Raw genomic sequence first — 21788 nt, 5'->3', positions numbered from 1 at the left:
GCAGCACAGAAACCCGGTGAGAACCATTCCTAGCTGGTCAAGAAGCTGGTAGGGCAGTGGGGCTGCTCATAACCCTCCATCCAAAGTAACTGCAGTCTCCATGCAGTCACCCACCCTCATGGGACAGTGGCATGGCAAGGTGCTCTCTTTATAACCCCGAAGAGGAAGCCTGCAAAACAGATATGTACAAGCTGGGGTCTGTTGATGCTCACTGCGTGCACCTGCACAAGCATGGCCATGTCCCTCCCCTCCATAACCACGGATCCTGGAGCACATCAGAGGAAGGACAAAGACCAGACTAAAGATGACACTTCTTCCAGCAAACTGGCGTGGCTCTGTGTGGCTGCCTGGCATGTCTGTGACAGTGGAGCGAGCATGTGTTTTTCTATCATCACCAGTTCCCCCCCCTCGCTCCTTTCCCTTTGTAACTTTTAATGGAAAAATGTGTGGGCAGTTTCCATTATGCCTGCGCTGTTTCAGACAAATTAAGGGGTTGGCTAAGAAATCCCTGGTTTCATGTTTCATGCAAAATACACACACATGCATATATTTATATGTCTGTGTAAATTAATTTAGGATATCCTCTCGCCATGTGCTCCATGGCAGTAGGCTGCGGCGCGCGGTGCCTGCAGACACTCTGTGCAGAAGAGCACTTCCTTTCGGCCTGCGCAGGGGGATGAGGGTATTTTTGCTCTTGCTGTGCAGCTGAAATGGCTTCAGCTCTGCCGTTTGCTTTGTGAGTGGCAGGTTTATTCGGCTTTCCTTTTCAGCTGCATTGCTAACGCCACATTTCGCCTCTTACGACTGTGCTAATTTTCTATCAGTTCAGGGAGTTATAAATTTCTTCCTTATTTGTGCTTTATCACAAGAAGGATCTGGGGGGGGGGGGGGATTTGAAGCACACAGAGAAGCTTTTCATTCAGTAAAACGCACAATTTATAAGGGATTCAGAATGTTATAGTGGGGAGGTGATAGCAATATGACACAGGTCAAAGCAGCCAAACCTAACAAAACCAAGTGTGGGTGGCTCTGGTTTTCAGAGGAGTGCTTAGATAATATTTCCTTTTAAAAACTGGGCAAACAACATTACACGTGTTAAATGTCAGAGTTTTTGCTGTTTATTATGGGCCTGACCGATGCTTCACTTAGGAGCGGAAGGGTGCTTTGCTCCATGGGTTTGAGGAAGGCTCTGGTATGATTCCAGAACATGCCTGAAGCAAGGCACAGCATCCGCACACCATGGTGGCAGATGCAGGATGTGAGTCAGAAAGTTTGGGGAGCAGAGAAGGCTTGGGAATCAGCTCCCACCCCAAGCACCATCTCCAGGCTGGCTCCTGCCTCTGCACAGCTTTGCTTGACCTGCTTGTTTGTGCTCAAAGCCAAGCTGCAGCCATCCCCTTCCCCACTTCCCAGGGACAGCTCTTGAGAATTGCTGAGGAGGATGGGAAAGGGTCAAATGAACAGACATAGGGATTCCTGTGCTCACTGACCTCAGCAGCATTTACTATATCAGTTACTGTCAGTTTACAGGCAGTGGGGAGCACCTTCGAACCATGGCACAGCCTGGCTTATACACCCACAAATGATGCGTGAGTGTGAATCTCAAGCAACTTACCAGCACTGCCCTAGTCCCCACAACCCATTTAGGAACGGACATTTAGGAGCAGAGATGAAGCCAGCACAACACCTCCATCTAAAGCCAGCCGCCACCAGCAGGCAAAAGCACAGCTTTGTTTCATGTGCAGGTGTCCTGGTTATTCCAACAGATCCAGGCATAGCAGTGAGTAGTGGCTTGGAAACCCAGCAAGGTCTGCCTCTGCACCGGCTCTCCTACACAACCCTCATCTCACAACCTGCCTGGGAAGCACACAGCAAAAGGGTGTAGAAATAGGAGTTGTCTCACCAGGTTAAGAAGGAGGACACAGAAACAGGAATGGGAATGGTTTCTGGCCAGTGTGAAGAGGTTACCAAGTGGCCTCATTAAGGGTCATCAGGGTTTATACCGGTGTGTGGGTAATGATAGCCTCAGAGAGGGGAAAGTCAGAAGGCACAAAGCAAGTCTTGAAAAGGAGCCTAGTAAAGGGAATGCTGACGCAGTGCTTACATCCCCAGCAGGCTGAGGGCTTCCCTTGCCCTGCCGTATGCTCACAGACCCATTCCCAACTAGTTCAGCACATGTTTAATCACCACGAGGTACACAACACCAGGAAAGCTCAATGGAAGGGTACAGTGGGCAGGTGTAAGGGGAGGAAAAGTCACTGAGCCTCTTTTCCTGACCGACAGCCCACATGGGCTCATGCTCGCAGTGGCAGCTCCACCACAGCTCTCAGCTGCCCGCAAGAGGCCGATGGCGGTGGTTAACCTTGACAAATAACTATGTTTTGCCCTTGCCCATAGTGGCACAGCACTCAGCATTCCTGTAATTTAATGTGGCTTTAGCTCCAAAGATCAATCCCCTCTGTCTCACACCCATATCAACCACCCAAGGCAGTGGGATTCTCTCTCCTCAAGGACCTCCAGCTGCACAGGGGCAATGCATTGGGACACTTTGCAGCTCTAGACTCTTTCCCCATATGGAAAGGGAGACCTGGCCTTGCCTTCCTAGCACACAGGAGGCACAAAGCCACGCACGGGCTGGAGGTGGGAGAGGAAGCTTGGCCCAACCTCAACCTCAAACACAACCGCATCTGTCATTGCTAGGTTGGGTGGCCTGGTTTCACACACAGCATTGTTCCTGCAGCCGCAGGGACTACCCTGCAGTCGTTGAGTCAGAAGGGAAGCAGCACCGTTCTCCGTGCCTGACCAGCACTGATGGGGAGCAGGAAGGTGGGAAGACCCAAGAGATACATACTTCAAGACCCATGTACCTCAAAGCTGCACTTCAGTCCTGGGATGAAGACAGCATGCAGACAGCAGGGCATCACCTGCATTTAAGGGACACAGGAAAGTAGAGCTGAGCTTTGCCTTCTAAGTCACAGTCAGGAGGTATTTGGCCTGCATGAGAAAGGAGATGAGACCAGGCAGCACTGGCTGTAGATCTGCAAGGCCAGGGAGTCACACAGGACTATCTGGTGCATCTGACACCTCCAGGCTGGCAATTACAATGTGAGCTGCAAAAGCCTCTTTAATCAGAGCTTGAATAGGGAGCAGCAAACTTGATTGAAACAGAGGTTTTTTCCTCCCAAGAATATCCTCCTGTTTCTCCCACAGGCTGCCTTCTGCAAACTTCCCCATCACTTTCAGCACATGGCTGCTCTCCAGCCTCTTCAAAGCCGTGGCCCCCCAGGGAGGTTCATTGTCTGGCAGCCAGACAAAGGCAAACAGCCACACTATCACCCCACATACAGGTACCTGACATCCCCCACATCACTGCACCCCAAAATGCCAAGAGCTGCTGGGCCTTTCTTTGTACCAGCCCCGTGTTCATGCAAAGCCCTGTGTCTGCTTTGCATGAATGCAGTCACACGTGGCACAGATATCACTGCATCTTTGGGCTCTCAAGCCTGACAGCACAGCTCAGCCCCACTGGCAATGGCCACTGCATCGCCCTGACTTATCCCAAGACACTTCTCATGCCAGGTTTTTCTTAATGGGAAGAGGCAAAACCAGACCTCCTGCATGAAGACAATTTGTCTCTCCTGGATGAGTTCCAGCGTGAGGAGGGTACTTTATACATATGGGCTCCCTTTCATGTTTGATTGCTGGACTAAGATCACAATTGTTGTCCAGCTCAAGGGGGAGGGAAAAAAAAAAGAGCAAAAACCACACAAATCAGGAAAGCATTAGGTAAACTTAGCTAAGAATACATCTTCTGACCAAATGGAGAGCTAAGCCCTCTCATATAATTAGACTGTCTGCAGGAAGTCAGAAAGAACACACTGTGATGCTTTCAGTGCTGTGGGAGTCATGCAGTCCCCAGGAGATGTCATATCTCTTCTCCAAAGCATTGGGTTGGTGTCCCTGGATAGGCTGCAAAGGAAGAACATGGTTTAAAACCCCTCAGAAACTCTCATTGCATTCTAGCTCTAAAAGCCATAGCTCATTGAATGAAGAGACGTGCATACATGAGGACAACATGTGAAAACAAACCCTGACTGATCAAAGAGTGTTTGAATACTGGCTCTACACTTGCACAAGGTGAGCAGAATGCTGGTTTTGGTGGTAAAGGGCCAATGGCACAGCCAGCACAAAAGCTGGTTAGGTCAATGGGACTGTATTGCACACTGGAGGAAAGATACTCTGCACCAACACATAATATCAAACAATAAATGATCCCGTTCTTCCTATAATGACTCCTCCCCCAACATCCTTCTCCTTGATGGGAACAGCACAAATGGACATTGAAACACGCAGGCACAGAAGTGGGCACATGGGCCTGACACACAGGTTTCTGCTCGATGCCACCTCTGGCAAGCAGTGGGGATACAAAGGGACAGATCCTTCGCCCTCCAAAGCCAATGGTGAGACTCAAATCATCTTTCTCCCAGTCCGTTGTTTTGGGAATGGACTCCTTACCAAAAAGGAACAAGTCAACATTTTCCATTCTGCTCTCTTCCGAGACATTGAGCAAGAATAACTTGTAAATTGCTTCCAGCAACTTCGAGACAACAAGGGAACAAACAACTATCAACAAGTATTACCCTCGTTGCTTCACACGAAAGCACTTATGAGACTGAAGGGATCCTGACAGGCAATTGGAAAGTATTTCTTTTTATGCTAAATTTATTATATTTAAGACCAATTTTCCATGATTTAAAATGTGCTATGTAATAAAGGGCTGGAATGCCTTCTTTTGTCATAGTATTTCACACCCAAGGCCTCAGAGCACTTTTTCTGAATCAAACGCTGCAATAGTTTTGCCAATTAAATGTTTTAGGAAGCAAAGAACAGGGAGTAGAGGGCAATTTTCAGAGCTGTTGGTGGTCATAGAGGAGCCTATAACAAAACTGAAACAGCATCCTAATATCTGGCCTCCCCGGTCCTGTGCCAGGACCACAGGCTCTTTCCCTCCTTGTGCTGATGCCTGCTGACAACCCACCACTTCCCTTCCCCTGGAAGATGGGCTCCTCACCTGCACACCCATGCTGCACTGTGCCTTAGAAATGAAAGAAATCTGGAAAGAAAGGTGAGATGGTTTCATCAAGGGAGGAAGAAGCAGGGAACAGCCAATGAAACATTGCACATTTTGCATTGTTTCAGATTCTCCCCAGGAAGGGAAGAGCATCGTCTCTCTTGGCACCACTGTGATCCGGACCATAGCTAACTGCAACCATTTGATGGTCCCAGTTCAATTTTCATGGACAAGTAGCCAGTTGTAACTGGTGCTGTCAGACAAAGAGCTCAAAGCCTGAGCAAACTTAAAGGCTGCGCTGCTTCTTGGTGATCCCACACAAACACATATGGGTGAGGCTTTTTAGTACTTCCATGCAAGGGATCTTGCCTATAACCATAGGCAATAGTAATGCAAACTTCATTAGATTATTGGCATGTAACTAAAAGGCTTCAGGGCACTATGAGCTGTTAGCTTAACTATACCCACATAGCAAAGCTCACATAACCCCCTCCTGAGAGCACTCCTCCACCATGGGCAGGATCTGCAGACAAAACAGGGAAGAAGCTGGGGCCTTTCCACTAATACAGCCTTTCTGATGACAGCAGTATGTTAAAACCAGAACTGATTATCTGCTGATGCTTCTTACAAGCAATAGTCAGCCCTTACACACCTTCAGGTGGGATAGGCAGCAGGACCACAACCCCACCAGTATGGTCTGCAATGCTCTGCATATTCAGTAAGTTTTATGCCACAACATAAAAGCTCTCTAAGTCCCTCTCAGAGTGTCAGCTGCTATAGATATTCAAGAGCTAATTTTCCTCACAGCTTTAAAGCATGGAAAATAATGTTACTCTCATGATTTTTAGGGAACTGCTGCTATCAAGAGAATTGACTTGGCCAAAGCCACGGAGGAAGGGCTGTGGCAAAACTGGGACCTGTATATCATTTTTGCCATAGATTTCCATTCATTGTTTAAGGTATAAGGGTGACTAGAAAGGGTTACTGGAATGTAACTGGGTTTAATGCTGATATTTCACAGGATTTCATCAATTATGCCTCATATCCACCATTACTTTAGACACCAAGTTGTGTGAAGCAGAAGCCTGTGCCCATCTTAAACACTCTCGGCACCTCAAAGCAGCACACTGCGCACACAGCTGGTGCAGGCAGCGGCTGTCAGCAGCTCTCAGGAATGCACTGCTCACGGGGCGGCTCGACGGTGCACCGTCCTGCATCCAGGAGGGCTTTGTTCTCTGTGGGGTGAAACCTCAGCCTTCACTGCATTAAACGCAACTGCAGAAGCCAAAGGGATGAGTCACAAAGGCGGTTGTGTAAGCACGGGTACGATGAAAGCACAGGGGACACGCGTTTCCTTCACGGAGGATTGCTTGGGTCTGGCAAAGCCTCTCCGATGGGCACGGGCAGGCGGTTGGGGCACAGTCCCCAGCCATCTCCTCCCACCCTATGCCAGCAAGGGCTCAGGCAGATGGGTTGTGCAGGTGTTGGCCACAGAGAGCAAAGCAAAGAGCAGGTAAGGGGGAAATGGTGGGAACACGCTGGCACACAGGCCCCCCTGCAGCAGCAGTGGTAAGGTTCTGTCTGTTGCTAGTCAGGATTTGGCCAAAAAGAAGGGAACTCAAGTCCTGCCTATCCCTTCCTCAGAATCAGTGCTGCCTCTATCAGCTCCCACATCACTCCCCCTGTCCCCAGCCCCTTCTAAAAGATAAACTAGGAACGGAGGGCAAGGGGATGAGCACTCCTAAAGCTCCACCAGCTGAAGCTGCCTGCAAGGACACCTTCACCAGCGAGCAGATCACAAACAGCACTGACTATGGGATGCAAACACACTGAAGCAAGGGCTGGAGCGTGTCCTGCCTCAAGCTGGGCAGCGTTTTCCTGATCTCCTCCCTGCTCAGCAGATGGCAAAGCCTTTGCCAGGACCAAACACCTGCCGGCCACAGGAGGCACCGCAGGGCAGGCAGGATGGGATCCTGCCTCTGTGCACTGGGCCTGATCAATGGGATTTTGCTTGGGAAAACAAGGCTGCCTGTGGAGAGGCACAGAGAGAGAGGAAAGGAGGGAGAAAACACCAGTGGGTGCCGCTGCTATGGCAGGAATGCCTCAACTTCAGAAAGAGACCTGCTTGTATCCCCACAGGGTTTGGAAGGAAAACAAAAGCAATGGCTTAAAATCAGCTCCAGGCACAGTCGTGCCTTTACGCTGCCGTTGCTCACCAGTGTCCACCCCACAGCTGTGGGCTCCTTTTTTGGTGTAGGTAGAGCCTTGGAAAAGAGACCGGGGGTCGGATCCACTTTGTTCTCCTCACCCAGCCTGTCTCTTGTCCTCACCCCCTGCCTCCAGCCAGATGTGCTCCCTGCCTGCCTCCTGCCAGCCCTTGCGTTCACCCTGGTGGTAATTCAGCAATTCAGTTCAGGAAGCTGAAATCCTCAGCATGAAAGAAAAGAGGTTTCCAAGCAGAATATAAGCACTGCCTTTGAACACAGAGAATTCCTAATTTGTTATTAACAAAATAACATAGAAGAGACTGAAATATCTTCATAAAAGTCTCCTTTTAAGCTGAAGAAAAAATGCCATGAAAATACCAACTTTCTAACACCATAAATTGAGTGAGGAAGGGATGATGCCTTTACCAAAAGAGACATCAGACTGCATGGAATTTATCACTGGTTTACTCTTCTGAAATAAATCAGCTGGCAAAGTCATGACTTGACCTACTTAATTTGTTGTCCTGAAACTTGACGAGCATTTAAGATCTGCTCCCAGAGCCTGGAAAAGGAACAGGAGGGGGGGAAATACAGGCACCATATCCAAATCCCTGCACTGAGATAGCATCTTCTTTTAGACACTACAAAAAGGCACCACAACAGCAGGCAGTGGCTGCAGTAGTGCCACTAATGAAAGGAAAATTGGGCTCCAGCAGCCTTTACAAGGAAGCCCAGCCCAGCCTTAAAGCAGGTCAAGCACAGTGTTTGTACCAGAGAGGTGTTCCATACACTGTGAGAAGTTCCTGCTTATGGAGGTTTTGCTCCACACCTGAGCAAGCTACCTTCCTCAACATCAAGGTTCTGCATAAGCCCTCTTCCTCTCTGCTTCAGAGGTCTATGGCTAGCAGATATGGAGAGCAATGCCTTCCCTTTCTCCTCGCAGCCATCCTCAACGTAGCCAGAGCACCAAGCCCTTACTTCTTTCTCTCCTAGACTTGCACTTTTCTCTCTTGATCTCTTCTCACTTCCTCATTTCTTCTCATTTCCCATGAAATGTGATGCACTCTGCAAGGGCACACTTGTGTGTCCAGTTTTGTTCCTCTGCACCCCAGCTCCAACAATCTCCTGCACTTGTTTCAGTTTCAATGCGTCCTACAACAGAATACACACGGAATACACTGCTTACCTCCCTAGTCCCAACCCACCCTTCCAAAAGCATTCCGTAACTCATCCAGAATCCACTTTTTCCTCTGTTATTTTTTATTATTTCCATAAACTATAAGCTGCCACATCCAAACCAAAACCCAGGCTGTATAGTACTACACAGCTCCATCCAAAATCCAAAATTTACTTGCTCTTTCCCAGGTGGGACACCGAAAAAGTTCACATTGACACCACCAGAAGCACAGAACAGCATAGAAGTGTGCCCCAAGGGCTCCAGAAAACCAAAGGCTTGGCAAGGATAGCTCAGTGTTTTAATTAAAAACCCTTCATAGGCTTAAAAGTGCTTGGGTGCTTTGTTGGGTTTTTTTCCTAGGGGGGAGAAATCGATTGTATCTACCTGGGTGTATTTATAGCAGCTTAATCTCCATTAAGAGTTCATATTTTCTCTGATTTGATAAGATTGTGGTCCTTTAATAAGTCGGAGCATTCAGATACTTATGACAATCTGGCCCTCGAATTGTTTGCTTTAGCACTGCAGATTGCACAAGAGACATGAAAGGTTTCAGCGTAGCTGGAAAGTCACTTTTGATGAAATCACCCATCGCTCCAGGGGCCGCATTCTTTACAATGTGTGCATACTGATGCTGTGTGTCTTCAGATGCATTTTGGCAACCCTGTGCCATTTTCAGAAACCCATCTGGGACTCAGGAACAAAGCAAACGCACACGAACATGAGGAAGACAGAGCTGGCACAGCTACTGGATGGAATTTCTTTAAGGAAGCGAAGTCGCTTGTTCGTTTTGCTGGCAGAAAAAGATAGGAAAATGAGTGTTCCTGCTCTTGATGAACTTTGTGATATTGTTAAATCCTTCAGACAACATATAATTCATAGCAAAGCTGTGGCAGAATTCCTTTGCAGTTATCCACAGTGTGGCTCTCCCCCAAAGCACAGATCTCTGCCTTCGCTTCATACACAAAAAAGTTGCCCAGATGAACAATAGCTCTAACTTTAGGGAAAAATCAGAACACTTGCCTCTAGTTTTTTGCTTCATCCCTGCCAAAATCCATTATGACTCCATCAGCTACATACTTTTCTTCCACTGAAAGAAGAAAGGGCAAAAGCAGACTCTATGCTGTGGTACAGATTGGGTATAGATCAGCAAGTGACTTGGGAGGAGAGTTTCCCAGGTAATGCCTTGAGCTTTGCCATGAAGACACTGAAGGGGACAGCACAAATGATGCCCCTTCCTTGGCAATGCCTCTCAGTGCCAGTGGCACCCAGCAGCATTCCCAAAGCTGCATAACAGCCCATCCCTGAGCCCAGAGCAGAATGAGGAGGTGGCACATGCATGAGCTCTGACCACCGAGGTCAGCCTAAATCTCCCTCATAGGTGCCTGTGAACATCTGAGTTACACCAGCCGAGGATTTAGCCTGGGACGGCAAATCGTAATTAATACCCATCCCAGCTTCGCATTCCTGATGGAAAAGAGCAGTGAATCACTGCAGTGGAGGCTTGCAGAGGAAATCCTCAGCCACAACAAAAAGATTTCATGCTTTATCTCCCCCTCTCAAGTATTTTAGCAGACAGACGGAGGATTTTCCTCCCAGTGACAACAATAACTACGCTCATTGAAGAAAAATATGTGGAACAGGAAGACCTGCATTCCTTGGGGGGAAAATAAGACTGGTCTGTGCCAACTGCATTTTTCAGGAATAAGTCATGCACATGAAGAAATGGCTGCCGTGATAGTGTCAGGAGCAGCGAGGCCTATGGTAACGTGCTGTATATCTGGCAGATGGGAAAAGTAGAGAGAGAAATGTGGCTTGGTCTTTGTTTCTTCCAAAGTTTCCATTATTAATATGCCTCTTTGACTCACATTTGAATGACTCATGTCTTCCCCGCTCCTTGCTCCTGCTGCTTTGTGTAGCAAATGCACCTTATTCCTAACGGTACCGTTCCCAAAAGTTCAGTTATTTTGTGTTTAAGAGACCTCCTGAAATATATCCTGGGCTCTTCAGGGCAGGGACTTGGAAAGCTTTTCCTGCAGCCATTTAGGCATGTGTTTAACTTCATACGTAGGTCCCTACATTAATTCATAAGGCTTAAATGCAGTCTGTTAGTCCAGCAACAACACATCTATTGGATTAGATTATTATTATCCATTATTATTATTTAATTCAAGGATAGGTTGGACAGAGCCTTGGGTGACATGGTTTAGTGTGAGATGTCCCTGCCAGTGGCAGGGGGGTTGGAACTTGATGATCTTAAGGTCCTTTCCAACCCTAACCATTCTGTGATAAAAAGATGACTCAAAGAGGGGAAAAAAAGAGCTGGGAATATTTGCTAAGCTCTTCTAGAGAGGAAAAGAGTGACAAAGACACCAGCCTCATGTATGAGGTCAGGAAGCACCCGCATTTTGCCACATCAGGTAGCAGGAACATATTTCCCACTCTCTACCTGACCACTATCATCTTTGGACACTTCCCAGTTTGAAATGTTCCAAACTTCCTGAAGTCATCCCCAATGCAAGTGCTTCTCCCACATCCAGTGGTTTTGCTCGAGTCACCCATGGCCCAGGGGCATTGCCTCCTTGAAATATGGGTGCCATGACTCTCGTTTCCATCGTGCCAGACCCGCAGGGCTAAATCAAAGGCAGAATGAGAGAGACGAGTGCAGGGAGTTCTGGGATGTGATTGAGGAGTGGCAGAACAGGCAGGGATTTGTGCACGGGGGTTAGGCACATCGCCCCGCTGTCAGCACTCTGTGGGGCTCACTGCCCCGTGCTCGGAGGAGGCAGCCAGCGCCAGCCGAACAGCAGAGGCTGAGCTGTGCCAGTCGCACAGCATAAAAACACTCAGCTCCCTTTCAGCCATTAAAATGAATGAAGAGCAAGACTGTTTGGATAAACATCAGCCAAAAGAAACCTTGGAGGCAGTTAGAAGGCTACTGCTTCATACAATATAGACCATGTTTCCAAATACAAATATTACACTTGGCAAAGGCGCTCCTTCGCTTCATGAGTTATGTTGCATTTTTTGTTATGTTTAAGTTTGTGCAAGAGGTATAAATAGCTGGACTGGTATTAAATGAGCTTTTCATTTTTTCTTTGCGAAATATCAAAATGGTCCCAGCTCCTCATGGAACAAACACACACTATATTCTTGTGCCTGAATTTTCATTGCTAATTACAGAAAGCACCATGTCACTGAAAAACAATGTTTGAGAGCCAGACGTGAAAAACACAACTTTCCTATATGAAGTCATTTTTCAGAAAGCTGTCTGAAGAAGGGCATCTGGTTCACCATATAACTTACATGCGTGCACACACGCCTGTTTGCCTCACACAGCAGTAATTAGTTGCTGCTCACACTACGCTAGGACATGAACAGTCCTGTGTCCAAGCTGAGAAATAGTGAGACAGAGGTACCTAGTTTTGGTCTTCTGTCACAACTTCAGTTCATCCTCTATTCCCCAAAGCAGCCTTAACAGGACAGTCTTAATTATGGACCTATAGACACAAGACTACACTTTCTACTGCATACAGCCAGCTCCCATAGCAAACCTCAGCAACCATCCATGCTTCCCCACCTCCTCATGAGAAGACACTACAACCTGAACCCCCAAAGGCCACTGCAAACCTATTTCAGGTTAAGTTTCACAGAAATACACCTAGGTTGAGGAGGAAATTCTTCAGTGAGAGGGAGCAAGCTGCTGCACGTGGTTATTCATCCCAAACTCAAACACAACCACATACTAACCGCTAGAATGCACTGGAGGCCAAATGGCACTTTTATTTGTTCTGTGATAAATCTGAGTGTGCATAAACATGAGAGCACAGCAGGGCCCTCACTAGCCAAATCCCTACCTAGAGAGGTCCTAGCCATGGCCAGGACCTGACACTGCTTCTTTATCAGCACGAAAGCAATGTCTACCTGGTTTAACCAATTCATACCTGAATGGATAAGGAAGTTGCTTTTAGAGATGGATAGAAATCAAGCTACCCAGCAGCGATGCAGCACTACACGGCTGTCTTAGATAACCACAGAGAAAGTTTAAATACACCATTAGTTTAGCATTGCAATGGACTTTCAAGTTCAGACAACATAAAGGGCTGTCTATTCCTTCTGAAAGTCAGCATTTCCTTCCATTAAAACCCAGATATTCCCAAGTATTTTAGAAGTGTTACAAGACCACCACACCAACAGAGCCGACACCAACTGAAAATATGGGACTGTGATGAATTGTTCTGCAACCCACGTGTCCACAGCAAACGTATATTGCTGACTATTTACTTATAGGAGAGTTAAAGGGAGAGGCACACAAAATCCTCCTTTAAACCAAAGAGCTTTTGCTTGTGAGTGCAAGTGGTCACATAGGACCTCTCCATCCATTTAGCTCACCTCAGCAGTCAGGTGAGAGCAACCAAAGTCTTGCCTATGTAAATGCCTCCAAGGTTCAGATGTTGGAACAGGGTTAGGTCAAATGCTGTAGATGAATAGTCTAAGTACAGATAAAACACAAAGCCATTTTCTCCTCATGGGAGAGGAGAAAAATCATGGGTTTTCAGATGACCATAACTCATCAGAAGCAGATGAGTGTACATTGCAGAACGTCTTTGTAAATAGCTCACTTATTATCCTTCTGGTCATTTCCCCTTGTACTGATGGAGGGGGAAATATTGACCACCACTGATACAGATGGTGATGGAACAGAGTAAGAATTACTCTTAAAAATCCCACAGAAACATTGGTAATTTTAGCTCCTGATATTACTCCCACAGGAGCTGTTGAGCATTTCAGGACATGTCTGACCAGTAATAACCATCCTTATGGCAGTGTGGCCAATCTTAATTGAAAGGCCTCCATTCATCTTGTAATCAATGCTTCTTGACCCCATTTTCAGTTCACATTTTCGGCTGTGAGAAGCAGCTTATTTGTCAGCCAACATGATAACACCCAGAAAACACACTTGGAAAGAGCTGAGTCAGACTCACTCATCTTTGTGCTCATTCTCTACAAAAAGAGCAACTCCCAAAACAAAGGTGTGGGACAAAGCAAACATGCTGGGAATCAGGGAAAAGCCATTCCCTGCATATGCTAACTGCTACTCCTCCTTCGGGAAAACTTCTATTTTTAACACCACAGAATTAGTACAGGGTGGTGAGCCCTAAGCTGTCATTAGAGGCTGCGAATGAGCCAATGTCCCTTGTGTCAGTAAGTAAACAGGGGTGATGAGTGCTGAACAAACAAACAAACAGAGCAGGCAGAGGTGTGTTTTGGATTCCAGCATTGGTCAGAGGAGCAGGAGTCAAAAGAAACCCTGTGCTATTTTCCCTCTGCTTTCACACCAGACACAGATATGGGTGTGTTGGGTTCCTATCTGGACTAGTGACATCAGTTCAGTTACCTGTTTCATTGTTGTTAAGCCCATCAAAACACCATCCCACTCTTAGGTGAGCCCCTTGCAGTAGTGTTGAACATGAAGGAAGTAGCAGCACAACATGAAGGAAGTTCAGCCTTTGGATGCATTGCTCTGGTCAGTGAGATTCCTCTACAGTGCAGGTGGATGCTGGCCCATCTGGAGCTGCAAAATGTATAAGCAGAGTCACATATGTTTTAACAGGTTTTGCTCACACAGAGCCACACAGCAATAAGAGCTGGACCTGGGCACCCTCCTGTCCAACCACGGGTGAGGGAAGAGACCTGGGGTTGCAAAGCCACTTTCTGGAGGCGCTGGAGTGACAGACATACAAGCAGGTCCAGCCTGGTGTGGAGAAGAATGTACAGTCAGACAGAATTGGGTGACCTGTACCAGTGTACAATGTACCAGTGTACAATTCACATAGAGGCAGACCTGCGTGACTGGTTTGAGCTCTGTGCCTGCCTATGCACACTGACTTTGAGTATTCTCTTTTCAGTAAAGCCCTGGGCAGTTAAACACGAACCAAGCTTGTGCCACCTGCCTGATGCTGGCCTTGTCAGATGAGCTCAAACTTCCCTGCAATTGCATGCAGAAACAAAACTCCATGCTCCGTCTCCCCTCCTCCAAACTGCCCACAAAAGCCTTCCAGAATTCCCTCTAAAAGTAAAATCTTACTCATGCATAAAGGAGAAGGGATGAAAAGAGAGACAGGAAAACGGGTAACGATGCCCGCAGACTTGGCAAACACCGGCCTTGGTGTCTGTGTGGGGAATAGGACAGCCCAGCAAGGGTAGGTCCTTTGCTGATGTCCTGGCCCTCTCACAGTTATATTCATGGTAGTTATGATTCTGAAGATTTCATTTTCCCATTCACACAACATTCCCCACCTCCACCTTCACCCCACATCCAGAATTGTCCATTTACTTTGGAGCCAGATCGTGAGCCTTATTTCATCTCCCTGGCTAAGATCATTCTGTTAAGAAAGAGTAAGACCTTAAATGTGCTTTGACTTTGGTTTTTAAGCTTACTATGAAGAGATAACATTATAACATATATTATATATATAGATAACATTATTAATAACATTATATACATGTTATATATCTAACATGTTATATATATTATATATAACATTAATAACATTTATATATATAACATATATTATAACATATATATAACAAGATAACATATGCTTACTATGAAGAGATAACATTAAAGTTCACTTTTCTCACTCTTAAGTAAAAACACTATTGCATTAACCGTATCCATCAAAAGAAACAGTGCTTTCACTTGCATATTGTTACCATAAAATCCCTCTAAATGACCTACAGATCTGCTGACTGGGATTCTCACAGACAGCAAGGGCAAAGAATATGCGATGCACAGGGATAGGTTTTAAAGTCATGATCTAGAGGTAGAAAATGGTAAGGAGCTACCAATTGTCTGCTGACATCCCCACTGCTGTGCACTTTTATAAGGCATTACTGCCTCCACTGACACTATGCTGAGGTTCTTCTCCCTCACTTCCTTGAGTAAAATACATAGGTGAAAGCAGCACAAAGTCCACCCACCATCAAGAAATGGATGTGGGACTTGTGTTCTCTCATGTTTGCAGTGGCTGTTGCTTTTCAGAGGTGAGATGTCTGGTTTTGAAGGGAGGATCCCCCTCCTCATACACAGACATCCTCTGGCCGTGCAGCCATCACTCCTGCACCTCTTGACTGCTGCAGATTGCGCATAACCCGAGCAGGATCCAGAGGTTTTTGCCCAGGGTGGCTCTGGAGCAGCTTATTGCAAAGCTCTGCTGACAACCCCAAGGTGGGCATGAGCTCTACTAAGCAGTTTGGGAGATGTTTCCCTGTGTAAATCAAAGGCATCATTGAACCCAAGCTAAACACTCACCTTCTTTATCCCCTTGAAAACTGTTCTTGCTTCTGCACCAGGGACATGTTTTCATTTAGGTTACTCGAGTTCAGCATCTTGTCAAAAAGCTCCCAAAGGTCTTGCATTTTGCTGCGAAAACACAGGAGCTGCGCAGCCGAGGCAGGGACAGGCATCACCCCCTCAGGATGCCTGACAGCCCCTCATGTTTCCTGCATCCCAAGGGGCCACGTGGCTCCGAACTCCAACATCTTCACAAGTTAGTGACATTTCTACGGGAGAGCACACAGAGTATTAGGCAGCCGTGATTTAGCTGGTGAGGAAGCAATGATTTATACTTACATTTGAAGCAGGTCATTAAATGCGACCCCCTCATTGCAAACCCCATGCTGAGCAAGATATTTTCTTGTAAATGATTTACCAGCAAGCTTTTCATACTTCTGCCTAGTAGCTTTTCCATAACCAAAATCAGACTCGCTCACATTTCCCAAGCCCTGGTAATGGCTTTCCTTCAAACTGTGAAGACATCTCCAAGGCTGCTTCAAATCAGTTAGGGCAGGTCAGCACAGAGGCAGGATCTGGGGCTGGCTGGAGGACATAGCTGCTTTCTGTGATCCAGACTTCACTTTGTTAGAAGTACAACCCCAAAGCTTCCAAACTGAAAGCAGCTCACTTTTTGTTTCCCTCTTTTATTCCCATCTACAAGGTGCTCAACTCCTCATTCTTCTCAAGCTCCCAACACATCATCCAAGCACCTTCTAGGGATGCACCCACAGCTGTGACTGGCATTTGTCCCTTTACAACTCAGCTGCTCAAGAAGAATTAATCCTGAACCCTAAGGCCACAACCATCTCAGGATGCAGAAGTGCAGAGCATCCTGCAGGAGACTGGAATTCACACAGAAACATCAGGCAGCTGTGAAAGCATCCAGCAATCCGACTGAAGACAAAAGCCAGCAAAGCCTCCTGCCTCCCAACAGGGGGAGGCTGCAGCAAGAGAATGGGGGGAGCAGCTTTCTTATTTTCTTCTTTTCTTTAATTCCAGAAGGAAAACTGCTTTAATAGCAGGGAGACTAACCTGTTGTGCTGCTGCCCTGGTGTTCACAGACGCTGGTTTGTAGTGCCAGGCTCAAGACTCAAGACCAGCAGGTCGAAGGAGGTGATCCTGCCCCTCTACTCTGCTCTCGTGAGACCTCACCTGGAGTATTGTGTACAGTTCTGGTGTCCTCAACATAAAAAGGACATGGAACTGTTGGAACAAGTCCAGAGGAGGCCACGAGGATGATCAGGGGACTGGAGCACCTCCCATATGAAGACAGGCTGAGAAAGTTGGGGCTGTTCAGCCTGGGGAAGAGAAGGCTGCGTGGAGACCTCATAGCAGCCTTCTAGTGTCTGAAGGAGGCCTCTAGGGATGCTGGGGAGGCACTCTTCATTAGGGACTGTAGTGACAGGACAAGGGGTAATGGGTTAAAACTTAAACAGGGGAAGATTAGATTGGATATAAGGAGGAAATTCTTTCCTGTTAGGGTGGTGAGGCACTGGAATGGGTTGCCCAGGGAGGTTGTGAATGCTCCATCCCTGGCAGTGTTCAAGGCCAGGTTGGACAGAGCCTTGGGTGACATGGTTTAGTGTGAGGTGTCCCTGCCCATAGCAGGGGGGTTGGAACTGGTCCTTTCCAACCCTAACTATTCTATGATTCTACAACTCTCCCAGTGCTGTGACAAGGGATATAAAACAATGAGGTTGCTCTTGGGGCACCCAGTGAACTCCTGTTTCATTTTCCCTGTCTGACACTGCTGAATCTCTACCTTCCGTCTGTCAAAGTGGGGATACTGCTCTCCTTTGAACTCTCAAGCACACAGCCAATGTGTTGCTGAGGCTGCAGGTTGGGTGCCTGCTTGCCCATGAGAATCCAGAGCCCTGTGTTTCCTAAATGCCAATGCCTGCTGAGGGCTGCTGCTCTTCCTGCAATGGCAGTACCCACACTGGAACCAAGGCAACTCAAACCTTACCAAAGAGCACCCAGAGGTGCTATTTGCAGGGAAACCTCAAATCCAGCTTGCTCGACCTCCTCTGGAAGTGGTCATCTTCACTAGGAACCTGCAGGTACACCTTTTCAACACAGAGAAATCTGGGAATCTGAAGCCATCGCCTCAGTTTTCATACCCCACTTTTTTTCCATCGTGAATTAAATTCTACTCATGTCCTTCTGAGAGACATTTATAGTTTTGCAACACCAAACAGCCCAATCCAAACTCCCACTGACATCCATGGAAGCAATCTATCTTGTGTTAATGTCAGCTCCGGGCCAGGCTTCAGTCTCCAAAGGACAATCACAACTGAAGATAAGCAAACAAGCTACACAGTTCTGTTTGGTTTTGCCTTTTAAGTATAATTTTTCATCTGTGTAACCAGAACTGTTCCTTCACAAATAAGGCTGGATCATATGGCATGCTGAATTTGATAGCATGAGAACCAAACTGCTGCATTTATTTAGCTAGCAGATTTCTTTCACCTTTTATGAAGGGAAAAACCAAAGCCTCCATCAAAATATCAGCATACTGAGTCTCATCATAAAGAACACTGCTGTCTGATATCCTGAAGCCCCTTAAAGAAGATGCTTACATAAAAAAACAAGTAATAAGCATGTACAATGCATAAAGCCTCATTCTTGCTTTAGGACCAGGTGTCAACACTTAAAACATTCAGATTTGATGTCAAGCACTGGATGCTCTATGAGCCTGATCATACCTACACCACAAGCAGCGGGAAGAAGACAACACTTTCAGGAGGCAGATAATGCTTTCTTTGAAGCAGGAGCTCATGTAAACCATACAAGGGAAAACTATTTGCTTGTGAGCATATTCCTAACCTCCTGGTTTTTAAATAGCTCCAGCTTTGGACGATTCCAGGCGGCTGAAGCTGCCCTCCTTGATGCCAGCCTAGTGCAAGCGAGGCAGCTGCTCAAACACAGCCACAGAGCTGAGCCCAGCATGCACAGAGCCACCAGGGAGATGACTGAATTCACTGGCACTCAGCACTGGGCTCCAGGTACTTACAAACAGAACGAGGAATGTGTTGAATTTCAACCTCCCCAAGCAACACGGTTTTGCTGAGGCCGTTTTCAGCATCTTTATAAAGCCAAGTTGGGAAGCAGCATCGGTCCATGTGCCAGTTGGCGTGCCAGGCAATCCCACAGCAGTCACAGCTCTCTGCTAACACCTCAAGAACGATGTGAAGGTTTAACACTGAAGATGCATTCCCAACAGCCGTGGGGAGAAAACACTGCAGAGGTACAATATACAAGGCTGTTGCTCTGCCCTGTTTGGACAAGAGTCATGCTGACACCTTGTTCTCAGGCATTTGTATCAGAGGGGCAGTAGGAGCTATGGAGTATCAAGATGTGATGTTACATGTGTTAGTTCTATCCAGGAGGGTATAGGGAGCAGCAAGATGTGATGTTACATGTGTTAGTTCTACCCAGGAGGGGATAGGGAGCAGCAAGAGGCGATGTTACATGTGCTAGTTCCAATGCTGAAACCGTGTCACTGTCTGTGGTACCCCCCTGTGGCCAGGTCTGACATAGCAATCTCCGTGCCACCTGGCACTCTTCTTCCACAGCATCTCCTCGGGTTTCTTCACCCCTGTCACTCGCCACCCCCAATACTTCTTTACCCGCAGCTATCTCAGTGCCCTATGGACATGCATAGCAACCTCAGCGCCACCCGCAGCACTTCTTCATCCCTCACTGTCTCTGTCACACTTTCATCCATAGCAACCTCAAAGCCACCCCCAGCAATCTCTGTGCTGTCCCCTGGTGTCTAAGCCCTCAGTGAGAACAGAGCTCCCCGGGCCCAGGGCACAGCAGCCCCTGGCTGCCCGGAGGAATGGAGCTGCTCTTTCCCAGCTGGGCAGCTTGGCAGCGATGGCTCCTGCCTCTTTCCCTATGTTATAACCCAGCAGGGCCCAAAAGCCCCGCGCTGTCACTCCACATCAGCAGTCACCTCCATCCCTTCCATTTGCAGCACACACAGACCCTGACAGCCTTCGGCAACCCAAGTCTGGGCTGGGGAATTGAAAGGACATGTTGTGAGGACACAAGGTGCACAGGGCTTTCTTCCTCACCCCTGCCCAGACCTGCAGCGTGCTCAGCTCACACGTGGCACTCCTGATTTTGGAGGATGCTGAAGACACAGGGGAGCCCAGGGATGCAGGAGTCTTACCCAGCAGGTTTCAAAGGCAAGCAGCTAGTGCACCAGGCCCCACGGCCATCATTTCTCTTCCCAGTCCAAGCAGAAAGGTTATTCCAATTGCTGCTGGGGTGTGGGAGGATGGATTTTTGTATTTCAGCCTTTTTTGTCCTTTTGATATGGCAACGCCGTGCCAACAGATGGAGCTGTTCAGAGCAGAGAGCGCTCACTTTGGCAGAGCACAGGGGAAGCAACAGGCAAGCATGGGATTCTAATTATTAAACATAATGAGAGATGAATCATGTCCAAGCAGGACAGGAGCCCTGTTTACTATGCTAAAGTGAAAAATAAGTCTGTCAACAAAGCTATAGCGCTGAATGGGGGAATCCCAGGAGTTCTCCATCCCTGCACGTGAGGATATCTTGTCCCAGGAGAGAAGAAGGGCTCATCACACCCATTCAGCAGAGGGTTGAAGCCTCACAGTGCTGTGCTGGACTCACATCATCACTCACCAGAGCATCAAATCAAAGGATACATCATGCAGGACTCCTTCCTTTCCCCCTCGCAGGCGAATCCCAGACTTCAAAGCCAGAACACACTGGTAAATCACGGAGCTTCCCCCATCATCTCCTGGGATTTGGATCAAAATCCTCAATCCTTTCCCTTAGAAACTGAGGCCACAAGCACTGCACGAAGCCTCCAGAGCTCACCAGCAGACAGGGATGTGTTACAGGCTATGAGGAGGACAGGAAAGAGTAAACAAGAGGTGACCCTTCCTGGGCTTGTGCTCACGTATGGACAGTGAGTTTGCAAGCTGCGTTGCTATACCAGGGAGCAAATGGAAAGGAAAAGGTTTCAGCAAAGAAGAAGAAAAGATTACATGGTTTGTTTGCTGTAAGCCCTGTTTCAAAGAGCCCCTGTATCTATATAATGAATATGGGATTTTTGATGGCAAAATTATACCTGAACATTGCTCTGTTAGAATCATAGAATAGTTAGGGTTGGAAAGGACCTTAAGATCATCCAGTTCCAACCCCCCTGCCATGAGCAGGGACACCTCACACTAAACCATGTTTCTCAAGGCTCTATCCAACCTGGCCTTGAACACTGCCAGGGATGGAGCATTCACAGCTTCCCTGGGCAACCCATTCCAGTGCCTCACCACCATCACAGTAAAGAACTTCTTCCTTATATCCAATCTAAACTTCCCCTGTTTAAGTTTTAACACATTACCCCTTGTCCTGTCACTGTAGTCCCTAATGAAGAGTCCATCCCACTTTCCACTTAAACCTGAGAAGAAACTTCTTCTCAGTGAGGGTGACGGAACACTGGAACAGGCTGCCCAGGGAGGTTGTGGAATCTCCTTCTTTGGAGACATTCAAGACCCGCCTGGACACGTTCCTGTGTAACCTTATCTAGGTGTTCCTGCTCCGGCAGGGGGATTGGACTAGATGATCTTTTGAGGTCCCTTCCAATCTCTAACCTACTGTGATACTGTGATACTGTGATCCCCAGCATCCCTATAGGCCCCCTTCAGATACTGGAAGGCTGCTCTGAGGTCTCTAAGCAGCTTCTCTTCTCCAGGCTGAACAGCCCCAACTTTCTCAGCCGATCTTCATACAGGAGGTGCTCCAGTCCCCTGAGCATCCTCATGGCCTCCTCTGGACTTGTTCCAACAGATCCATGTCCTTTTTATGTTGAGGACACCAGAACTGCACACAATACTCCAAGTGAGGTCTCACGAGAACAGAATAAAGGGGCAGGATCACCTCCTTCGACCTGCTGGTCACACTCCTTTTGATGCAGCCCAGGATAGGGTTGGCTTTCTGGGCTGCAAGCACACACTGCGGCTC

At 47.5% G+C, this 21788-nt stretch overlaps 2 long non-coding RNA genes across 2 annotated transcripts; one reads left to right on the top strand and one right to left on the bottom strand.

The window, feature by feature from the left end:
• Window positions 1-1695: 1695 nt before the first annotated feature.
• On the bottom strand, window positions 1696-2953 carry LOC133218481 (uncharacterized). Its single transcript, XR_009727171.1, has 2 exons — window positions 2852-2953; window positions 1696-1857 (listed from the first exon to the last, which is right to left on the bottom strand). It is a non-coding gene; the product is annotated as an uncharacterized LOC133218481 (long non-coding RNA).
• Window positions 2847-4787, top strand: LOC133218480 (uncharacterized). The gene is made up of 3 exons (XR_009727170.1): window positions 2847-2985; window positions 4329-4460; window positions 4560-4787. It is a non-coding gene; the product is annotated as an uncharacterized LOC133218480 (long non-coding RNA).
• Window positions 4788-21788: the final 17001 nt, after the last annotated feature.

The sequence above is a fragment of the Neopsephotus bourkii genome, unplaced genomic scaffold (assembly GCF_033783945.1).
Source record: "Neopsephotus bourkii isolate Nb327-2 ecotype Australia unplaced genomic scaffold, CSIRO-AGI_Nbou_v1 NB_1250, whole genome shotgun sequence".
NCBI lineage: Eukaryota > Metazoa > Chordata > Aves > Psittaciformes > Psittacidae > Neopsephotus > Neopsephotus bourkii.
This window is presented reverse-complemented; position numbering and strand designations above follow the sequence as displayed.